General features: G+C 35.8%; 1 protein-coding gene across 1 annotated transcript in view; it reads right to left on the bottom strand.

Moving 5' to 3' along the window:
- The window catches only part of LOC106142307 (adenylate cyclase type 6), a 200,180-nt gene extending 176,378 nt beyond the window's left edge, over positions 1-23,802 (bottom strand). Inside the window, exon 1 of the mRNA XM_060953665.1 lies at positions 23,728-23,802. The gene's annotated coding sequence lies outside the window, so the exon portion shown is untranslated. The remainder of the gene's footprint in view (positions 1-23,727) is intronic.
- Between the last annotated feature and the right edge of the window lie 235 nt (positions 23,803-24,037).

Genomic DNA, 24,037 nt, shown 5'->3' with positions numbered 1-24,037 from the left:
TATCACTTATTAAAAGTTTTCTAGAAATATCGATACATTCAGTTGACACTGCAACTAGATAGTCATTCCAATTAAACCGTTCCAAATCACGGCCTTTCATTTCCTCTATAGCGGGAGAATTTCCGATAATCCCTTTTTGCACCCTGCACATCCAATAAATGGTAGTCGCGTCGCGTCGCGTCGCGTCGAGTCGCGTCGCGTCTCGTCGTGTCGTGTCGCTCACAGACAGTCTTTGAGCGACGCGATGCTCAAGTAGTTTTAAAAGAAAGCATCTAGAGTATTTTTGTTTTATAAAATTTCAATAGACAATAAACTTACTAAAATAGAATAGTATGTCAGGCGTCGATGGTCAAACGGTTAAGGTGACCGGCTAAATGCACAAGTAATGCGTGAGGGGGAGTTCAAATCCTACCTCGGTCATGTCCCAATGATTCTTTTTTGAGTTATGTGAGATGAGTGCCAACCGATGCTTTTACGGTGAGGGAAAAACCATCATAAGAAACCTGCACATTCAGGCAACTGAATGTGTCACCATGATCCAACATGAATTAAGTTCCCTTGTAAGTTTCGGAGGTCATATGGGAGTCGCTTCGTGTAAAAACCTTACTCATTTAATCCAGTCTTATGGTCGTAAAAGCGTATATAAAATCACGTTCTCTTTCCAGGAAGAGAAGTCAGAGACTACATCTTTCCACTTGCCTTGGTCCTTGCATATTTTTTCGCTATATCCATTCTTAAGTCATCAATTAAAGGTGCTGTGTGTTTTCTTAACCTGACCTTTCGCCAGTACGACCCCCATCACAAAGTTAATTATAAATAATGTTTCAAATCTATATCCTGTGGTTAAACGTTTAAATGTTTATTTAATTCTTAATATGTTTATTATGAATATTGAATTATTAAGTTAATATTTTGGCATTAAATTATTTAGTTCATGAAATTAATAATATTCTGTTCAAAACCAAAATAAATTAGTTCGCGCGTATGTAATACAGTCTACTTGACAAGCACAAGTTTGCTTAATTTCACTTTATCCCAAATCAAATAACAGCGGCCAATGGCATCAAAGGAAATAGAGGACAAAAGTGATGTCTTTCAAAAGATTTTTCAATCAGCTAGAAGTATGTATGTACATGAAAAAACGTTCTAAGTTACTTTTTTACCGATCTTATACCAATAATAGCTTTCATATGTAATTAAAAACAAAAAAAAAACAAAAAAAATATAATTTCAGCACACTGACACTGACTGATCGAGGTATCCCGTGAACATTCAACGTGACAATGCAACTAGCCTTCTGGGCACGCTGCCGCAGGCAAACGATTTACAGGGACTACACAATTCATAAATTAGCACGAACTTTATTTGATATCGTTATATATTAAAATTTTTGGTCAGCTTTCAGTAAACTTTTACGGCGAACGAAGTCGCGGCCTATAGCTGGTAAAAAGAAAGAACTATATCCGATGAAAAAATAAGGGTAGCAACGATTTTTTAATGATGAAAGTAGACTATATTGTTGATAACTGTTTTTTACATTGTATTAAATAATAGTTGTCTTTAGACGAACAAAAGATCGAAAAATTGCTCTGAGTCATTTCTTTCCTAGCAGATTTCTCCTGCTATAGAGCGTGGAAACGCAGCAAGCAACTTAGAAACTTTAGGCCTGAAAAGACATACATACATACATATGGTCACGTCTATGTCCCTTTCGGGGTAGACAGGGCCAACAGTCTTGAAAAGACTGAAAGGCCAGGTTCAGCTATTTGGCTGGAAAGACAAAGGGTCATTAATACAGCATTTTTAACGAAGCTTGCTTGCGCATATAAATCTTCGTGTAATTTAAACGAAATATGTTGTGGATATTTGTTACCAGACTTTTGGTTAAGCAAAAATAAATTCCTCTATTTTGTATGTCGTCTGTGAACAGAAGTCCAAAGTTCGAAGCTGGCAGCGTCAGTTAATTAATACTTGCATACTGTTGACTATCTCTGAAGTACGGAACCAATTCTAACTACATACTTGTAGGGGTCGTGTGTCTATATGTTCGTGTAAGTGTATATGAGTCATCAACTTTACACACAGCGACTTAAACGGAGGTTTAATGGGAGTCGCATCGTGTAAAACCTGACTCACCCAATGATCCATGATCCATTCATGGATCCATGGTCAAGCGCGTATTCCGGGCCCCTCTCCATAGTGGTGGGGTTGTAACCGGGACTATAGACAGAAGGAAGAAGAAGATATGACAGAATGCAAAGCGTTATTACTACAGTTCATTCCATTTCACAACACCCGTCTGACTTCTGCAACGTTTGCAAAAAAACCTAACCCATGTTTGATCATGGACACATTAGCCTGAATGTCCAGATTTCCTCACGATGATCTCTTACCGTATGAAAATAGAACTTTTTGTTATTGCCTTGGATCTACGGTATATCTATAATATGTAACTGTATGTATAACTGCTTAAAAATATAGTAGATATAATGTAGTATTTTTGAGTTAATATCAATAACAATAGTCATGTTAATTCTTTAGAGCTAGCTCAATTTGTGAGATTTCCTTTGATCCCGTGGAAATTATGGAATAAAAAGTACCTATTGTGTTATTTCAAGTTATATTTAGCGTGAAAGAGTAAAACACACATCCACTTTCGCGTTTTTAATATTCTATTAAAAAGATAATATTTGTTGAAACGATATTTTTATTACGTTTCATAACTCCTAAGAAGCTGCTACCTCAATAAAAGTGTATCAAATAGAATTAAGCGCTTAGTAAACGGTGAAAGCACAATAATAAGTCTACTATAAAAGGCGGCAGCTTTGCGTTGCAACAATAAAGAGTTTTATCTCAGTAACAAGTTACCGCTAACAAGTTCATAAGACTGTTGATGCTTGTACTTGTTAAATAAATATTATTAAAGTTTCATGAAATAAATACAATTTGATCGTTCAATTAGGTACTGAATGCATAAGTACTTCTTTTATATACAGACTAGCTGTGCCCCCAACTTCGTCCGCGTGGAATAGTTATTTTGGGTATCTTTGAAGAATGATTAATTTTCCCCGTTTTTTTCACATATTCCATTATTTCTTTGCTCCTAATAGTTGTAGCGTGATGTTATACAGCCTAAAGCCTTCCTCGATAAATGGTCTATTGAATGCAAAAATATTTTTTCAATTCGAACCAGTACTTCCTGAGATAAACGCGTTCAAACAAACAAACTTTTCAGCTTTATAATATTGGTATAGATAACGTGGCAAGTGGAAAGATTAAGACTCTCTCTGCCTACCCGATCATGTCACAACATGTGATACATTTGCATTAACAGCAGAAAGCCTTGAGATATAGTCATATATAGATATACTCATGTCTGTGCCAATTCGTCATCCAACTGCGCTACTTCATTTCAAAACTAAGACCCTAAGCTTACGCAAGCTCTTCATATATAATGTTGTTCGCAGGTTTCACCGTCATTCTGCACAAACCTTACTGTCTGACACTAGAAGATATCGGTTTAATGTACCCCTATGTAAGACTCGCTTTGCTCAAAGATTATACAACTTTCTAGCCCCAAGAATATATACCATCCTTCAAAACAGATTAAACATTATAAAGTACACTAACAGACAATTAAAAGATAAGTTATTTAACTATTTACTCCCTCTAAATGAATATGATATAGATCACCTCTTCACACCATTAAAATAATGAAAAAAAAAAAAAAAAAAAAAAAAAAACCGAAAGACATATTAACAAAAAAAATAAATAAATAAATAAATAAAAATAAGGCATAAGGCTCTCCAACGCAAGAGAAATATAAATTTAAATAAAAAAAAAAAAAAAAAAAAAAAAAATATTACACGAGTATTTATATATGCGTTTGTGTCTATATGTATCTTGTATATTTTTATATATGTATGCATGCCCTTAAATATATATTTTTTTTTTTTTTTCTCTTTATATTGTATGTTCCTATATTGTTTATCTTATACACCCAACGCAAGCATCTCGGTTCTATAGATATAATTAAATAACAATAGAAGCCTATTCTGGGAGGTGGGGATCTGGTGTCTTGTACGACAGGCAGTTTAAGCCTATTTCAAGCGCCAGTCTTCACAAAATTTACAGTAATTTACTATTTTATTATAAGTAGTAGTATAAGTAACTTGCATGTACCAAATGTAAAAATCTTGTGAAGAAAATAAATAAATTTATTATTATTATTTATTATAGTATTACCCTTGTCTCTACCAACCTTCCGATTATCGTCGTGGAATCATGTTCGGAATGATGAAATGATCATGTTCTTGATGTTGTTCATGTTGTTGATGAATCGATCATGTTCTCTGACAGCACACCCTTTCCTGACTCCCTACAAAGTCTTTTAGTGTCCCTCTAGTTCTGTATTACTCACTTCCTATTTTGGAAGAGGCTGGTATAGGTAACCTTGTGTACTGCTGAATAAGTTCGATTTTCATGAACGATAAAGTATTGTACATTATGGTAAGCCTTCTTTGTCCTGGCTTTAGTCCCGGTTGCATCTTCATCACTCTGGAGAGAAGCCCTGAGTATGCTATTGACCATGGGTCCCGGATAAGGCATCTGGAAGACTACGAGTTCGAATTCGCGGATAATATAATCGAGAAATAAAATTTGCTATCGAATATAAAATAAAGCAGACATGACGAAATCTAATGATCGATCAATAAATGAGATTTAAATGATATTGGAAACCTTTCGATACTTCAGCATTCCAATAGCGTTCGATTCAAAATATGTACCTAACTTTTTATTTCGATATTCTTCTTCATATTTTTGCAATAGTGGACACTTTCGCCGACACCCGCAATTAATGTCGCGACGAACTCAGTCGATTGCTTGTTAATAATGAGACCGGAATCCTAGCAAATCACAATAAGTATTAAGACGTAAAAACCATAACCAGCCATAACCATAACTAACAGCTAAAACAATTGACATGTCAAAATGTACATATACCTAACAAAAACAAACAATGGTAGTCCCAATGAGGAAGCTCGCTCAATGCGCTGAAATAATTGATTGATGCAATTTGTGAAGTCTTCCTTGCATTGGCCCCCTCCCGCGCCTCGCCCCTCCGCGCTGGAAGGTTTCTGGGTTAGAACAAAATAGGGATAGAAATAAAACTGTTTATAATAAACCTAAACATCACCTACAATAAATCAGCTTGTAGTTGACCGATTGATATAAAGATCTGCAGCTTAGGTAGCATAAATCTTTTCTTTCTTATAATCTAGTCTACCTTTTCATCGAATTTCATTAATATTTGTTTAGCTGGAGGGGCAAGAAACAAAATAAAAATTGTTATAACCAACAAAACTCTTGTTAAGAGAAAAATATATTTTATTCCTTTTTCCCATTATATTTCCAGTGCGCAATTTCTTACATACAAGCAAATCAATTTGACATATTCTTAGAAAATGTTGCTTTCAATTTTACAAACATTTATTGCACTAATGAGAGTACTTACTTGGTTGAGAAAATATGTTTTCAATATATTTTCTTGGAAACAGTTAGTTAGTTTCTAGGAAAATTCATGAAGTTTATTCTCCGCATAAAATAATAGAGTGATATGATAACTTGATAAATACAGGCACTGTATGAAAATCTTATATATAAAATTCTCGTGTTACAACGAACATTGTTCCCGTACTCATCCGAAACGGTTTGACCGATTCTCATGAAATTTTGTAAGCATATTGTAGTCTGCTAGGTCTGAGAATCGGTCAATATCTATTTTTTATAGGGTTCTCACTTCATCTCTTTCCCATGGATGTCGTAAAAGGCGACTAAGGGATAGGCTGATAAACTTGGAATTCTTCTTTTAAGCGATGGGCTAGCAACCTATCACTATTTGAATCTCAATATATCATTAAGCCAAACAGCTGAAAGTGGCCCATTGGTCTTTTCAAGACTCTTGGCTCTGTCTAGCCCGCAAGGGATATAGACATGATTATAAGTATGTGTGTATTTTTAGTTCACGTACGGAGGATGGATTAAAGGTTTTATTTCAATGCGCTTCGTAAATAATGCAACATGAAACCGAGCCAATGGTATTATAATACGCTTGTGGTAATTTTGTTTGCATTTGTATGAATTATTTATAAAGAGGCGCTCATTACGCGAGTTTCAGGCTTTACATATATACAAACATACATAAAAACACGCCTCTTTCCCGGTGGGGTAGGCAGAGACTACATCTTTCCACTTGCCACGATATCGGCATACTTCCTTCGCTTTATCGTCATTCATAACTCATGAATTTCAATGAGAGAGAGATAGACTTTCCACTTTCGAAGATCCATGCATACCTACTTCATCTTTGCGACATGAGTTATATATGTACATACATAAAAAAATCACGTCTATATCCCTTACGGGGCAGACAGAGCCAATGGTCTTCAAAAGGCAGAAAAGGCCACGTACGGCTACACGGCTGATAGAATTGAGATTCAAAAAGCGACAGATTGCTGGCCCATCGCCTACTGGAAGAATTTTATTAGACCCATCGTAAATGGCGACTAAGGGAAGTCGCCATTTACGGCAAAGATTTGGAGTGGTCGGATTAAGTGAAAAGTGATTTGTAAATATATTATACATATACTAGAGGCCGCCCGCGACTTGGTCCGCATGGAAACCCTATCAATCCCGCGGGAAGTCCGGGATAAAAAGCAGCCTATACGTTGTTCTGGGTGTTACCTACATACCAAATTTCATCGTAATCGGTTCAGTAGTTTCTCCGTGAAAGTCTATCAAACATCCATACCGACGTACTCGCAAACTTTCGCATTTAAACTCGTAAAATTAAGTAGGATACCAGTCGCTCCCGAGCGATCCTATTGATTTTCGGTAGCAAATTCGATTCTCGCGGTAACACTACGGAATGATACAATTATCATGTTGCCTCCGACGTGTGCCAACCCTTTGTGGCGGGCCCAACTTCATTATAATGTAAATGCAATTAATGTTGAAACGCAAGAGATTTCATTTCGGACATAATACAGTTACGTCGCTCGTTCGGAAATTCGACACTACATTTTATTAAAATTTTCGATGTAAAACTGTAAAGAGGAGGATATTTGTCATAATGACTGAGAGAGATGCGATTGCGATTATGCTGAGCTGTAGGTACATTAGTTAGACTACTAACCGATGCTCTTACGGTGAGGAGAAAATCGTGATATAAATAGATATAGATATCAAAAATCAAAATCAAATCAAAAAATCTTTATTTTTCTCTACAATCTATAAATACATTAACAAAGTAAACAATATGTTGCAAATTACATTAAAGATTGTGAGAGACTAGTGCCTAAACTAAGCAAAGCTTGTATCTCAGAACACTAGCCTCTCCCCACTTGGTGTACATAGTGTCATATTGTTATTAAAAAGTAAAAGTATAAAGAAAAACAATAAAACATCGAGAAGCAATCTTTGAATCAATATATATAACAAAAGAAGAAAATTTTTTTTAAATGATTTATGTAATTTCTCAAATTAAGCAATAGACTGTAACAAATTTTCTGTACAATTATAATCAAGACCTAATAAGTATTCTTTGATAGTCTTTTTACATAAGAATTTACTTTGAAGATGAATTTCCAATGTGCGATTAATCCCATTATACAGGAACGGACCTAGGTAACAATAAAAACGATGAGAAAAGACCGTATTAAAAGCAGAAGTCTGAATTTTAGGGGGACGCCGAGATTGACAGTTGTTTGTAGACATATATCTATTTTCCTGATGTTGCTTGATGATTGTATTCAAGATAAAAAGTTGGCGAACAGTTAGCACTTGCGACTCTTGATAAAGGACTGTTGTCGGATATATATTTATTTATTTATTTATATTTTCGGTTTTGCCATTACCTATACATCTTATCTATTATAAAGCTGAAGAATTTGAAGAATTTGTTTGTTTGAACGCGCTAACCTCAGGAACTACTGGTCCGAATTGAAAAATTCTTTTTGCGTCGACTAGACCATTTATCGAGAAAGACTTTAGGTTAATAACATCACGCTGCAACTATAAGGAGCAAAGAAATAATGGAAAATGTGAAAAAAAAACGGGGAAAATTATTCATCCTTGAGGGCTTCAATGATGCCCATAATAACTATTCCACTCGGACACAGCTAGTAAGTATTATATGATTATATAATCTATGAAACCTTTGCTATACATATTAAGATATTTTATATTTTTAAAACTGTACCAATAAATATATAAATAAGTAAATATTAATTTATTATAAAGAAACTGTATCGAATGTAAATAATCGCCTTATGTCCACGGCAGCGGAGTCGCGGGCAGTAGCCGGTCTGAAATGAGCCGTGTCTAATAGGTACTAGTAATAACTGCTTCATGGACAATTTCGCGGTGCATCGCCTTCCAGTCACGCAACGTCTCAGCTATTGTCATTGTCACGGGTAAGGCGGGTCGTGTACTGAATGCCTAGCGGTTTAAACATATATTACACTAGAGGCCGCCCGCAACTTCGTCCGCATGGAAAGCCTATCAATCACGCGGAAACTGCAGGATAAAAAGTTATATGTTATTCTGGGTCTTCAGCTACCTGCATACCGAATTTCATCGTAATCGGTTTAGTAGTTTTTGCGTGAATGAGTAACAAACATCCATACTGACATACTCACAAACTTTCGCATTTATAAGTATCAGTAGGCTATTGGTTGTAATGTGTATATATACAGATATACCAATATATATATATATATATATATATATATATATATATATATATACTTACAAACTTAAGGCTTACAAACTTGAGATTCTTTTTTTAGGCGATAGGCTAGCAACTTGTCGCTATTCGAATCTCAATTCTATCTTAAAGCCAAATAGCTGAACGTGGCCTATCAGTCCGCTCAGGACTGTTGGCTCTGTCTACCCCGTAAGGGATATAGACGTGATTGTATGTATGTATATATATATACACTTCATTCCAACCAAAGTTATAAATGCAATGAATCTCAATTCTATCATGACGCCAAACAGCTGAACGTGGCCTATTGGTCTTTTCGAGACTGTTGTCTTTGTCTACCCCGCAAAATGTGAAAGTGAGTTCATATATTTGTAACCACTTCGCAGGTTATCTATGGAATAAATCTTCTTGAAATATAACGTTAATATAATAATTATTAAGAATCTGGAGCAGGGCATAGGGTACATAATAGGAAAATGAGTAGAAATATCATATCTCCTTAAATAAAATAGAATTAATTAAACCTACATCTTTACTAAATTTTTTTCACAAATATTGCTCGATTCGCTAGTAAATATGTCATTATTTCTTTTATAGATTTTTTTTTTGTTTCGATAATCTTGTATAGAAATAATGACGTTACCGTCGAGACGAAAGCGGCGGGCGTTCTTCGATCAAGTGGGTAATCTTGAGACTGTAAATCGGTCAACCTAAGATTAGATTGACTCTAACCTAAGACTATTTTTCTTAGGATTATTTATTGTGACCTAAATATTTGTAGGTCAAACAGCAGTGCCGGCTAATTATTTGAAACTAGCCGTGCCAGCGACTTTGTTCGCGTAGAATAATTATTTTGGACATCATTGAAACCTTCAAGGATGAATAATTTTCTCCGTTTTTTTTTTTCACATTTTCCGTTATTCTGTTGTTCCTTATAGTTGTAGCGTGATATTATATAGCCTAAAGCCTTTCTTGATAAATGGTCTATAAGAGACATACTCACAAATTTTAGCATTTTAGAATAGAATAGATTTATTTTCAAAATTGGATACAAGGTATCACTTATTGACGTCACATCACTTAAATCTAATTATAACTACTACCGCTTCCAAAGCGCATGTGTCGAAGAAGCGGCGGAACAAACTACACTGCAGCATTTTCATTTATAATACTCGTATTAGTAGGATAAATTTATACCATAGAGTCAATTAATATTAAAATATTCTGTGATAAACTTTAGTGTACGTCAACCCTTAGTTAACCTTCTTGGAAGACACACTCACAGCTATTATGTCGTAATTACATCTATAACCGATTGTACACAGCAACTTGTTATCATTATAGGTACTTTAAAGATTGCTACCGTGACTTCTAGACTTCTAATGCACTGCATTTCAAGTCACAAGTAAGTATTTATTTTATAAACTTCATACATTCCGTGTGGTACCCGGCACCAATACAAAAAGAATAGGACCACTCCATCTCTTACCCATGGATGTCGTAAAAGGCGTCTAAGAGATAGGCTTACAAACCTGGGATTCTTTTTTTATGCGATGGGTTAGCAACCTGTCACTATTTGAATCTCAATTCTATCATTAAGCCAAATAGCTTAACGTGGCCGTTCAGTCTTTTCAAGACTGTTGGCTCTGTCTACCATATGTATGTATGTATGTACATTCAAATGACTAAAGGACAATTTTAAAAAGAAATATTTTTTTTATAATTTCAATGATAAATGAACCGGCACTAAAAATAGCCTCATGTGCTCCATCTCTTTCCGTTGGACGTTGTGAAAGGCGACAAAAATAGCGAAAAACCTGAATCGCGCAAGCAAAGATTTCACGGATTGGAGCAATATATACAACCGCTGACACAACATCGTCGGAGCCGCGGTTCCCCAGGCATAACACTTAGCCTGGCGGACGATCTTCCCTTTGGTGGCGGTCGAGCCGAACTATCACTCCCGCTACAGTTTCTCAAGAAATTTGAATATTTTATTTATTTAAACTTTATGAACGTAAAATGTACTTATGCCACAAGGCATTCTCTGGCAGTCGAACCTTTGGTACAAGCTGAGATGGATGTAACCAAAATTTACGCCAGGAAAAAGAAGAAATTATGTATGGCTATAAAATTTGGAATAATTATGCTTGGTTATCCGCTAGCACTATAGTGTGCAGTTCCATCAACAAGCCATACAGCTGAATGAGGCCTTTGGATGTCGGCTCTGTCTACCCCGTAAGGAATAAGACGTGGTATATCTATATAGGTATGATATCATCTAGCTTAAAATGGTGCACCATGTAACCATTGGCTCTGGCTGCCTCGTAAGAGACAATGACGTGTTATATTTGACTGCGCGCGCGCGTGTTTGCGTGTTTATGTGCGCGTTTGCATTTGTGTGTGTGTGTGTGTGTGTGTGTGTGTCTGTGTTAAAAAGTCTATTACAGAGACTAGGTACATCTTCCTACTTGTAATCTATCTAATGCATTCCTTTACTTTGCCATGCAAGCTCATGTTTCAATATATGTATACCATGTATCATCAAAAACAAAAGTGATAGGGTATAAAATTTCCGAGAGTTGAGCCCGTGAATACGGGTCATCGCTGAATTATTTATGATCTCATCCGTTATCAAGTAACTCGTACTTCTTCAGATTTCGACGCTGTTACGTTTTGGTGTTACGACGTAGAAAACGATCCTTTGCCAATTTCGTGACCGCCGAATTGAAATAAAAATATTATGGTGACAAATAAAAATGTATGTATTACCCGACTGAAGCAAAGAGTAAGGTTTTTAATGTGTCTTTATTTCCTTATATCTAACAAACGTAATGTGACGGAATTCTATGATTAAATTATCATCAAATTTGTATTGACAGTCGTAAATATACATTAAACTTACTTTAGCCCGCGTCACGTTAAATTACGTTAAGAAGACTATTTTCAATACAAACATTAAATATCGCCTCTTTCCGGAGGGGTAGGCAGAGATACCTTTCCACTTGCCACGATCCCTGCATACTTCTTATGCTTCACCCACATTTATAATTCTCTTCATGCAAACTCGTCGTTTTCCGGTATCCTTACTTGTACAAACAAACTTATATTCGCATTTTAAATATAAGTATGGAATATAAATATATAACCCAACATTCTAGCACTTCAAATTGTGTGAGAATATTATCATTTCAACGTGGTCTTTAACTCTTTTCAATATCGTTGACTCTGTCTACGCCGCGAGGGATATAGACGTGACTATATGTATTTATTATATGTCCATGTTAACTTCAGACTTCATCCAATGCAGATAAAACTAATCGCAGAACATACAGAATTTAGATGAGGTAGAAACCCTTAAAACTATGATTAAAGTTAATAACACGGATTAATCTCAGCTCGGTTGGAATATTAAATTCAAAGGCCACAAGTTTTGATGAGAGCAGCCTTTTCACTGCAGATTTGAACCCAGACCCTAATAGCGATATGCCGATGCCGCGTCTTCCGCACTGATGTTTATTAATCTTCGTTTTAAATTAGAAGTAGGTAGACAGAGACAACAGGCTTAAAAAAAATTATAAGCCACGTTCAGCCATTTAGCTTGATGACAGGATTGAGATTCTCGCCCGTCGCCTCAAGAAGAATCCCAAGGATAATCTTGAGGCGATTCGTAAAAGGCGACTAAGGGATAGGGTTTTATAACCCTATCCCTTAGTCGCCTTTTACGACATCCATGGGAAAGAGATGGAGTGGCCCTATTCTTTTTTGTATTGGTGCCGGGAACCACACGGCACTTAAAAAAAATATTTTTCTAATTCACAATAGGAACGAACGAATTCATAGAGAGAACGTTAAAAGCGGAAAATGAATGAATGAATTAAAAATTGACATCGCATACGCATAATAATAAGCACAAAGCGCAACTTTTCATCTCGGAATTCAATGGGAACTGTACATACCTACGTATTCCTCATTAATATAATTGAAAAAAAAAATCTTTGCAAATATGTATGGAATACTCGTTTTTTTTTTGTTCCCTTTTATCGTAAATTCTGTGTGGAATTTAATAACATTTTACAGGAAACGAAGGTAAATAGCGTAGTCATAATTGTGTTTTTGATGTTAAAATGTTCGTTGCGTTGGCGTAGCAACCCTTATCTTTGTTATAACCTCCTAATAGAAATCGTTTCCTATCTAACATGATTCAATATAATACGAGTATTATGGGGTCATTCATTTTCTTGGATTGGATAAGTTAGATCTTCACACGAAGTGATTCCTGTCTGGCCTCCGCAACCCATAATAACATAACATATAATCACGTCTACATCCCCTGCGGGGCAGACAGAGTCATCAAAAGACTGAAAGGTCAGCTGTTTGGCTTAATGATAGAATAACAGCAGGTTACTAGCCCTTATCCTAAAATTGAAATCCTAAGTATATAAGCCTATCCCCCAGTCACCTTATACGACATCCACGGGATACGTGTACGCTAATAATAGTATCTTAGCTGACTTACACAAATATTGATGATGAGCAATTGTGAACGGTATTGGAGACATTTGCAAAATATCACGCCTCTTTCCCGGAGGGATAAGCAGAGACTACGTTTTACCAATTGCCACTACCCTTGCATACTTCTTTCGCTTCATTCACATTTACAACTCTTTCAGAATAAGCTCATTGGCTTCGGGTAATTACTCTTGACCTGACCTTTTGCCAGAACGTCCCCCGATTTAATTTGAGTACGTTAGTCTTTTACATTTCAAAATTAGAACGTGAAAAAACAACATTCTTTAAACAATCGTGGAACAATAAGTTGAGAAACAGTGGACCACTGTTCGAAATTCAAACTTGGAATACTCATCGACCTATTCCCAAAATAGAACTAATGGATAATGCATCCCGATAGAACTTATCAGATTATCCGTGTCTTAAGATTAAGCAATAGAAGTTCCTCACTTTTTATAGGAATTTATGCCTTAAAATAAAGTAGTGTGGTGTATTTTCAAACGTTAAGTTTTAAAATTTTTGTATCGCAGGTCACGGACCAAGTATTCTTAAGGGTTTAAGGTGACACCTTTTAGATATACGACCGTCTTTGTTTATTTATTTGTTAGGCGTAATCTGGGCCCTTAGACCATTAGGACGTGACTTGAAGACATCTTGTACTAAAGATGCGTGAATTACTATCATACATTACTTGGTGATAGCGTGACAATTTGTTAATGTTTACGTGTTGAAGTAGACTTAGAGTAAAAATTATGATTTTTAAAGTGCTTGTCTGTCTGCATATTTGTACTCGCATTACACGAAAACTATTGCAAAGATTTGAATTCGGTCTTCTGAGATGTGTTTGGCTTGGAGCAATTTAAAAGTGATTTATAAAAAAACAATCTCTCCGCCTCTCGAAGAGGCCAACACGAGGGTTCAATTTTTTTATTGAGATTTTCAGTGAACTATACGTGTGTTGACGGTGGATGAAGTCACGGACACTATAAAAAATAATATAAAAAGACATGTGTTGTCACCCAGCTCCGGTCGTTTTAATATAATCTGAATATATAATATTTATAAAAAAAAAATATTCATCCTTAAGGGCTTTAATGATGATGGTAAAAAAAACAATTCCACGCGGAGGAAGTCGCGGGCACAGCTAGTAAAATCTAAATAGTATTATTTAAAAATACCATTTCCAACATGGAACAATCTCGAAACTACGTCCAATCAAAATTCGCACCCTATTTTTTTAGGCAGTCGTGCCGAAATAAAGAACATCCGCTATCAAAGCCCCGCACTCTAAACATTCACCCGGCAACGAATTTCCCATGAAATTTTTTTTAATTCCTTTCTCTCAACCAATTCGATTTTTTTCACTGGCGACCGTTCCACTCTGTGATGAATAAGAATCAATCAATTCATTTGTACTGTGTTCCGGCATAATACTTTTTGTAACAAAAAATGTTAACCCTTCGTTAATTATTACGTTTTAAAAGAAGTAAGGACTATTTCACACAAAACCCTTATTTGAACATTATTAATGTGCCAACGAAACTTATATAAAGGGTGATGACGAAAAGGTAATGTGTATGTAAGTTAAAAAAAGAATACGGTAACAATAGTTTTCACCGGGAATGAAACACTTTGTCCTTCTCCAAACTTTTAATTATATATATACGCAAATTTTAACGAAGATTTGTTTAATAGATAACGTGTGAAGAGACAACAAACAAATGAACTTACTACTTTAATATTCCAGATAATACTATCTAACTAAATTCATACGTAAATTAATCGAAATCAAATAATAAATCATCGATCAAGCGTGCCGTGAAATTGTAACAGACAGATATGAACTTTCACATTTACAATATTAGTATGGATGGTATCGGGTCCCGAAATTCTCCTAAAGGGTGCCTTGTCGCAAAAGGGGGCTTAGCATCAGCGGTTTGCCTCTGACCGCAAGAAACTCCAACACAAATTATTAGTTCGAAACTTTGCATCAAACAGGAATTGACTTAATTTTAACAACTAACCTTGTCCAACTATTCATTTAAATTTTGACAGATAATTTATAGTTATAAAGTAACTGATATGATTTGTAACGACAGTTGATTTCATTTACTTCTTAAATTTAAGAGTTAACTCTTGTCGGTGGAGTTGAGTTTAAGACAATCGAATTAACACCTTAAAAACTTATTATCGATTTAAAAATTTTAATTTTAATTTTTACGGATTTATATCACTCACGTTTAGTTTCGAGAATTTTACGAATTTTGACATCAATATTTATTGCTAAAGTAATTATAGGTAGGTAACTCCCTACATTTTACATTGAGTTGTTAAACGATTAATTTCGATTCGATAATTTATATTAAAACCTTTGTCCAATCACTAGCTACGAGTTACGAGTGAGTTTTGAACAATGACATGATATAAAAATGATTGAATTTTAATAACTTAAACGACAAAGGTACTTTGTTACGTTAAGTCAAATTTTTACATGCAGCTTCGGTTTATTCGGTAAATATTAAATTCTTAAAGTATAAAATTATTAAAATAGCAGATTCTCAATATAGCCGAAGTACAATCAATAACAAAGTGGAAAGCGTTGGACGAACTGACCATCGTCACACATACATACATACATATCATCACGTCTATATCCCTTAAGGGGGAGACAGAGCCAAAAGTCTTGAAAAGACGTTCAGTTGTTTGGCTAGTGCAATAGAGACAGGTTGCTAACCCATCGCCTTAAAGAAGAATCCTAAGTTTATAAGCCATGGCCATCCTTAAAATACATTAAAAACAAAAAAAGAGTACCTACTTATTACAAGAATCTATTATTTTACGAATAAACTACGTCATGCCGTGTAGTTCCCGGCACCAATACAAAAAAGAATAGGACCACTCCATCTTTTTCCCACGGATGTCATAAAAGGCGACTGAGGGATAAGCTTACAAACTTGGGATTCTTTTTTAGGCGATGGGCTAGCAACCCGTCACTATTTGAGTCTCAATATTATCATTAAGCCAAATAGTTGAACGTGGCCATTCAGTCATTTCAAGACTGTTGGCTCAAGTTGGCAAGGTATGTATGTAGAGCAGGAGGTGGGATTATGTATGGATATAAGTTAGATATATATTTTGTTAACAGAATAACAGGGGAACCTCCTTTGGTTTCTATATTCCGTAGACGTCGTACGACCGTCCGCAAGGTTGGCATGGCGACCGCCTCCAATCGGATTAGACACGCTAAACTTCACGAGAAATTCTGACCAAAATCATCAGCGTGAACAGTAAACAGTTAAATACGTATTTTGTTCTGGTATAATTACATGGTAAGTACAAAAAGAAACTAATATTATTATGAACATGTAACAAAGAATAAAATAGCCAGATAGTAAATTCTAGACTGAAGTTATGGGATACATACATGCGTATGTTGCCGTCTATACCCCTTGCGGGGTAGACAAAGCCAATAGTCTTGAAAAGACTGAAAGGCCACGTACAGCTTAGCTTAGTGATAGAATTGAAATTCAAATATTGACAGGTTGCTAGTCCATCGCTCAAAAGAAGAATCCAAAGTTTATTAACCTATATCCCTTAGTCGATTCTACAACATCCACGGGAAATTAAAATTAAATTTTAAAATAACAAGAAAGGCCTGCTTAATTACCTATACAAATATTATCAATCTTTAATTACATTATAAATCTTTACGCGTAAGCATTTTAATCATAACCATGTTATATTTTTGAGTTCGATAACATGAAAATATTCACGGGCATTCTAAAACTATAGATAAAAGATAACAATGTATGTTACGAAGTGGCAGTCATAGTGTTAAGTTACATAATATAATCTTATCCGCAATGAATTCGATAGCGATGCGGCGCCGAACGCCTACCTACTCAAATGTGTTGAGTTTTAATTAAAATTCCTTATAATCATCCTTGCCGTAGCCGTGTGGTTCTCAGCACTTTAGAATAGGACCACTCCTACACTTTCACATGGCTGGCGTAAAAGGTGACTAACGGATAGGCTAATAAACTTGAGATTCTTCTTTTAGGCGATGTACTACCGATGTGGTACTAATTGAATCTTAATTTCATTATTAAGCCTTACAGCTGAACGTGGCCTTTCAGCCTTTTGAAGTTTAATGGCTCTGTCCACTCCGTATGAGTATAGACGTGATTGTACGTATGCATCATCCTTCTGGCGACTGTGATGATTTTGTCTAAAGAGCCGATGATTTTATCTAGGAGAGCCGATGATTTTGTCTAAAGAGCCGATGATTTTGTCTAGGAGAGCCGATGATTTTGTCTAAAGAGCCGATGATTTTATCTAGGAGAGCCGATGATTTTGTCTAAAGAGCCGATGATTTTGTCAAAGAGCCGATAATTTTATCTAGAAGAGCCGATGCTTTTGTCAAAGAGCCGTTGATTGTATCTAGGAGAGCCGATGATTTTGTCTAGGAGAGCCGATGATTTTGTCTAGGAGAGCCGATGATTTTGTCTAGGAGATCCCATGGATCCGTCTTTATTTCGGAAATGGGTCCCTATTGTGTTCAAGTGGCATAATCTTTATTGAGCATCTTACGGTGAAGGAAAACATCGTGAGGAAACCCACACAGTCAGACAACTGGATGAGTATCCAAGATCAATCCAATACGCGTAAAGTTCACCGTAAGGGACGTCACGTTTTTGTATATACAAATGTCTGTTTAATTCTTTATAATATTAAATTGAAGTGCCGTGTGGTTCCCGGCACCAATACAAAAAAGAATAGGACCACTCCATCTCTTTCCCATGGATGTCGTAAAAGGCGACTAAGGGATAGGCTTACAAACTTGGGATTCTTTTTTAGGCGATGGGCTAGCAACCTGTCACTAGTTGAATCTCAATTCTATCGTTAAGCCAAATAGCTGAACGTGGCCATTCAGTCTTTTCAAGACTGTTGGCTCTGTCTACCCCGCATGGGATATAGACGTGACGGTATGTATGTATGTATTAAATTGAATTGTCGTAAAAGGCGACTAGCGAATAGGCTTACAAACTTGGGATTCTTTTTTAGGCGACGGCTAGCAACCTGTCTCTATTTGAATCTCAATTCTATCATTAAGCCAAATAGTTATCAGTCTCTTCAAGACTGTGGGCTCTGTCTACCCCACAAGGGATATAGACGTGACCATATGTATGTATGTATTAAATTGAATGGGAACTTATAAAGACCCTTTCAGGACTAGACACTGTGGCTCGAGCGAAATCCGAGATTAGTAGAAAATCTAGATCAGCTTTGATCATGGTTACTCGTTCAGATGACTGAAATGTGCAAGATTTCCCACGATGTTCCCTCCCTGTAAGGGGCATCCGTTGCATTCAGAGAAATCTTAACTATAACTAGCTGTGCCCGCGACTCCATCAGCGTGGAATAGTTATTTTGGACATCATTGAAGCCCTCAAGGGTGAATAATTTTCCCCGTTTTTTTTTTTCACATTTTCCATTATTTATTCGCTTCTAATAGTTGCAGCATGATGTTTTATAGCCTAAAGCCTTCCTCGATAAATGGTGTATTCAACAGAAAAAACATTTTCAATTCATTCAAATCAATTGGAACCAGTAGTTCCTGAGATTATCGCGTTCAAACAAACAAACTCTTCAGCTACATCTAAACTCCATAAGCTGCAAACGAAAAAATACTAAAACGCGCAAGCAATGTTTCTACGGATTTGAGCATAAATAAACGGTCTTATTCTATTTTCTAGTAGTGCCGAGAACCACACGACACTGTATACCCGGTTCTCGATTTTAAATCCCGAGGTATAGAAAGTATTGGTATTTGACGTACTGTGAAATTGGCAAAGTTTTAACGATCGGCTCACAGCTAGACAGCAATCTGATAGGAAATGTTTTGATGGACTAGTTGTTAGTACTTTTATCCTTTAGTTGCATCCTACGACTTTTCATAGAAGAGATAATGAGTGGCCGGTTTTTTACTTTACTGGAAGCTTTATACAGATTTTGACGGCCTCTGTGGCGCAGCGGTGAATACGCTTGTCTGTGACACCGGAGGTCCCGGGTTCTAATCCCGGTAAGGGCATGATGAGGAACAAACTTACTCCGATTAGTCTGGGTCTTGGATGTTTATCTATATAAGTATTTATTATAAATTATGGTATCGTTGAGTTAGTATCTCGTAACACAAGTCTCGAACTTACTTCGAGGCTAACTCAATCTGTGTAATTTGTCCCGTATATATTTATTTATTTTATTTATATGGCCTTTTGCGCAATGATGATATTTTTTATTAATTTATTAATTCTTTATTTTAACATATACAACTTGTAAATTACAATAGACTGAGTGTTAATAGCATTATCTAACAGTCTACCATTAGGTTAAACAGAGAACCTTTGTGTGGGTGATATTAGATAATATCATATGTATTATATAGTCACGACTATAACCCTTGCGGGGTAGACAAAGCCAATATTCTTAAAAATACTGAAAAGCCATGTTCTGCTTACCCTCCTATAAATATAGTATATATTAGGTTTGCAGAAATAACATCCATTCGCTTGCCATAATCCCCGCATAATAATTTCACTCCATTCACATTCATTATTTTGTTCGTGACAACTCGTCGGTTTGAAATACTTTTGACCACGAAATTCCCGAAACTAGTCGCCTAGGACTTTCCTTCAATTCCTATATTTATCAAATAGTTGCGTAAAACATAAGCGAGTAAGGCTATACCTATGTGCAATGGAAGTTCTAAGTTCAGTGTATCACGCACGAGCTTAGACTAGTGATATCACTAAGATAGACTAAGGATATCATCGATAGTGTCCTCGATAATCTAAGTTTCAGTAGAGTAGAATATCGTTTGTTTATAATATCTAAAATTACCTAATATTTCACATGAAAAATTACAAGTTATCAAGTTGAATAAAATAAATAATCAGTATTGAATTTATCCCGTGAAGAAATCTCTTCCAGAATAAACTAATTTCCAAAGCCTTCGTGCATTTAAATCATAAAAGTTTTTTACCATTAAAATAATTAACATTACTAGATAATCTTGAAATATTGAGTGTTTTACTTTCTGCAAAAAGTCAGGTTAAAAGTGCCCGTAACCGCCGAGCGTACATGATGAGACACGTGTGAATGAAGCGAAAGGAGCATACAGAGTTCATGGCAAATTAAAGGTTGTATAAGTCTCTGCCTACCCATATGCCTGCCTATACATACATATGGTCACGTCTATTACCCTTGCGGGGCAGACAGAGCCAACAGTCTTGATAAGACTGAATTGCCACGTTCAGCTATTTGGCTTAATGATAGAATTGAGATTCAAATAGTGACAGTTTGATAGCCCATCGCCTAAAAGAGAATGCCAAGTTTGTAAGCCTATCCTAGCCGAGATGGAGTGGTCCTATTCTTTTTTGTATTGGTGCCGGGAACCACACGGCTCCACTGTACTGTATATTATGTAAATAACATCGATCACCTATCGGTACATCACTAGCCAACACTTGAACAACTCCAACGAGTTAGTTATACGAAGTTTCCTTCAATCAGTTCGATCACTGATTTGTTGTATAGTTCGTAGGAGTTCTTAGTTCTGAGTCCAGTCATGTGTTATATCTGGCTAATTAGTTTGAGTGCAGCCTGGATATCTTCTGAATAGCTGTGCCCGCAACTTCGTCCGCATGGAATAGTTATTTTGGGCATCGTTGAATCCCTCAAGGATGAATAATTTCCCCCGTTTTTTTAATTCACATTTTCCATTATTTCTTTGCTCCTTATAGTTGCAGCGTGATGTTATATAGTCTAAAGCCTTCCTCGTATTTTTTTTTCCATTCGAAAGAATAGTTCCTGAGATTAGCGCACAACAAACTTTTCAGGTTTATAATATTAGTATAGATTCAGTTGAGAGAAAGTTTAAGGTAAGTTTAAGTAAATATGTTCTAATCTTATCACGTTAATGTACCTACTTATTACTCTTTTCTGCCTTATGTTCGTCAATTTGATTGAATACTCTATACTATGCTCTTAATGAAGAATCTTGGAGGTTTATGCAACTGAAGTACAAACATGATTAAAAAAAATCGCCTAGAAGTAAGTTCGAGACTTGTGTTACGAGATACTAACCAACCAACGCCATATTTTATTTATTTATTTAAACTTCATGCACGTAAAATGTACAACAATTTTATAATTAATACTTTTAATAGATAAACATCCAAAACCCAGGTCAATCAGAGAAAGTTCGTTTCTTATCATGCCCTGGTCGGGATTCGAACCCGGGACGTCCGGTGTCAAAGACAAGCGCACTATCGCCGTGCCACAGAGGTCGTCAAAAATGGATCAGGTTTATCTGCAAAGGTTATGGAGGTCAGACGGGAGTCGCTTTGTGAAAATACCTGACTTAGATTCTCCAGGAACCTGACCATGCAATCGGGTCTAGCGCAAGGATCATAATAATATTAAAATCTTAAAATCTAGTATGTATAACATTTATATATATATTTCAGTTTCATTTTGTTAGAAGGTTATGAAAGTAAACCTAAATTCGAGGAATCACATGCCTTCTTCAAATTAATTTTGATAATTTCCTAATTAAGATTATAACAAAAAAATATATTGTACGCGCACATTATTTTCGTACCTGCGACCACTAGATTATCAAACTAACAACTAAACTACCAGACTACTATAGAGTAATCCTAAATATAACCGTCTGACATGAGTGGATATCAGTGTAACATAAAAGTTATTTTTATGTAAGTTATATTTTATACTAGCTTTAACCCGCATATTCGCTCGCGCTAATTTAGCGCCATCGTGATTTATTATCGACACTTACACCATTTATTTCTAATTAAGTAGACACTATAAGACCTACACGCGGGAATTTAGCACCATCTATAAAAAATGTAGGTTTTTCGCAAATCCCACGGGAACTTTTAGTTTTTAAAGGTATGAAAAGTACCCTATGTCCTTCTTCAGTAGGTATATATAGTCAATCATAGTAACATAAGTAGGTATCTATACAAAAAAATTCAAGAGATTGGTTCATTGCTGTTTGGGTCTTGGATGTTTATCTATATAAGTAGATATTTATTATAAGTATATAGTACCGTTGAGTTAGTATCTCGTAACACAAGTCTCGAACTTACTTCGAGGCTAACTCAATCTGTGTAATTTGTCCCGTATATATTTATTTATTTATTTATTATTGCTGACCTGTAAAGAGGTAACAAATAGTAACATTAGATCCTGTGGTATGACTTGAAATAATTACCTAATTAAATATAATTTCAATCAACTGCCTACTTTTCCATCCTCTTTTCGATGCTATCATGTTAAACAAAAATAAATATAATTACACCTCTTTTCATGAGAGGTAGGATGAAGCTACATCTATCCACGTGTCACAATAAAATATATCTACTTCTTTTGCTTCATTTATATTTATCAATCTTTATATGCAAGCTCGTCCGTTAATCATATAAATTAATTCGCCTTCAAGACGAATCCCAACTTCATTAGCCTTTTCCTTAGCCGCCTTTACGACATCCATGGGAAAGAGGGAGTGGTCTTATTCAGAAGTGCCGGTAACCACACGGCACAACACAACCACCAACGCTTCATATCGTAAAAAGTCAAATAGTCGTAAAACTCACTTACATAAGGTAAAAGCAAAACAAATATAACAAATAATTATCCTTGAGTGAGATTAATCAATAGACAATCATCCGCCATTACTATTGAAAATAAACATCACAAAACAACTGTCATCTTCTACGGGCGTTTTTTTTTCACAATGTCACAATAGTTTCCGAGAAAAATCCGGTTTTTCATAGCGCACTAGCGCCCTCTGTTTCATGGCCGCGGCTTTACTGAAATACCTTGTAAAACATAATACACTGTGGTTTAAACTGAACAAAATTAAGTAAACATACGAGCAGACTCCGTTAGTACTTTTGTCGTGAGTAAATACGACGCGTCATTTTGTCAAGTTCATTCAAATGTAGGAAATAAGTATTTGTGTACACAAATTCAAAGGTACATTACCATGAAAATAAATATATGTATAACAGTCGTATAATATTTAAGAATGAAGTGTCGAAAAGAATTCGGCGTACTTCTATTTATAAATTTGGAAGCGTGAAAAATTAAATTGAGGATAGCGCACCGGTATCAAAGATAAGCATATCCCACCTGATACATTAAGACTGTTATGGTAAATATGCTTTAGGATGAGATGGCCTTGATATCTTTCCATTATGACTCACACGGCCTTAAACAAAATCAGAAATCGGAATACGTTTTTATCTCCCATTCAAACCCATCGGTCACGGCGTGAATTAAAAAAAAAATTGAAAATTCATAAAGAAATGGTCGTGGAAAAATGGCGCGTGTTTTGACAGTTGTAGTGATGAGGTACTTACGGGCGTAGTGTTGTGCTCGGGACTCGATTGCGTTGGGATATCGATGGATATAGCGTGCGTACGCGACGAGAGCGGATAACAGACTGAAGCGCGCGCGGGGTGATAACCGTGTGCTGATAAGAACGGCGTCACCAGGTGAGAGCTGAGACAACGCTGGTTTCGTCATTGTCAATGAGGAATGACGTTACACCGTTTTTGTCAGCACGAAAATACCTTTATTTTTTGTTTGTTAACTCCATTGTGCGGGATTAAGAATACACTACATATTTATATCTGTTGTCCAAATCTTGTGTGATGTCTCCTTGATTTG

The sequence above is a fragment of the Amyelois transitella genome, chromosome Z, assembly GCF_032362555.1.
Source record: "Amyelois transitella isolate CPQ chromosome Z, ilAmyTran1.1, whole genome shotgun sequence".
Taxonomy (NCBI): domain Eukaryota; kingdom Metazoa; phylum Arthropoda; class Insecta; order Lepidoptera; family Pyralidae; genus Amyelois; species Amyelois transitella.
Note: the sequence above shows the minus strand (reverse complement) of the source record. Positions and strands in the feature narration are given on the sequence as shown.